At 38.3% G+C, this 1,035-nt stretch overlaps 1 long non-coding RNA gene across 1 annotated transcript in view; it reads left to right on the forward strand.

Moving 5' to 3' along the window:
* Positions 1-79: 79 nt before the first annotated feature.
* The window catches only part of LOC107675405 (uncharacterized), a 20,520-nt gene continuing 19,564 nt past the window's right edge, over positions 80-1,035 (forward strand). Inside the window, exon 1 of the long non-coding RNA XR_001632595.1 lies at positions 80-91. This is a non-coding gene — a long non-coding RNA (uncharacterized LOC107675405). The remainder of the gene's footprint in view (positions 92-1,035) is intronic.

Here is a 1,035-nt window from a genome sequence, read left to right on the forward strand (position 1 = left end):
TAACACACACACACACACACACACACACACACACACACACACACACACACTTTTGAAAATGATCTTTTTTTATTCTGTCCACATAATAAAAGTCAGTGGTGTCCAAGTCCAATGTTGTTTTGGACCCCATTGACTTTGTGTGGACAAACACGGTTCTTCAAAACACTGTCTTCCGCAAAAGTTAATAATTTAGACAACATAATTCGTAAATGACAACATTTTCATTTTTGGGTGAACTATCCATTAAAGGAGTAGTTCACTTCCAGAATGAAAATCCTGTCATCATTTAATCACCCTCCGCTTATTCCAAACCTGTATGAGTTTATGTCTTCTGTTGAACACAAAAGAAGATATTTTGAAAAATGTTGGCATCCAAACAGTTGGCTACCATTGACTTCAACAGTAGGAAGAAAAAAAAAAAAGCTATGGAAGTCAATGATGACAGAATTTTCATTCCAAAAGTGAACTAGTCCTTTAAAGAGACAGGATGTAGAACAACACTGAAGTAACCTAAGCTACTAATACTAATACAAGTTAATTTTAAAGGGGTCATATGATGTTGCTAAAAAGAACATTATTTTGTGTATTTGGTGTAATGAAATGTGTTGATGCGGTTTAAGGTTCAAAAAACACATTATTTTCCACATACTGTACATTCTTGTTTCTCCTCTATGCCCCGCCTTTCTGAAACGCATCGATTTTTACAAAGCTCATCGGTCTGAAAAGCAAGGTGTGCTGTGATTGGCCAGCTATCCAGTGCGTTGTGATTGGCCGAATACCTCAAGCATGAGACGGAAATGTTACGCCCCTACCATACTGTGATGATGCCCTGTCCGGCCGGAACGACGAGACAAAAACATGAAAACCCATTATAAATGAGGCATTTGTTGCATCCAGTGGGGACATAATTATGGATTATAATGACTCATATACTGTCGTTTTACGCGTTGCATTGCATCGCACCGCGTAAACATAAAACCCTGTCTGCATTTGTGATCGGAGAAATGACAAACAACAAGCACTACTCTACACTGC

Source organism: Sinocyclocheilus anshuiensis, unplaced genomic scaffold (assembly GCF_001515605.1).
Source record: "Sinocyclocheilus anshuiensis isolate Anshui unplaced genomic scaffold, SAMN03320099.WGS_v1.1 scaffold1081, whole genome shotgun sequence".
Lineage (NCBI taxonomy): Eukaryota > Metazoa > Chordata > Actinopteri > Cypriniformes > Cyprinidae > Sinocyclocheilus > Sinocyclocheilus anshuiensis.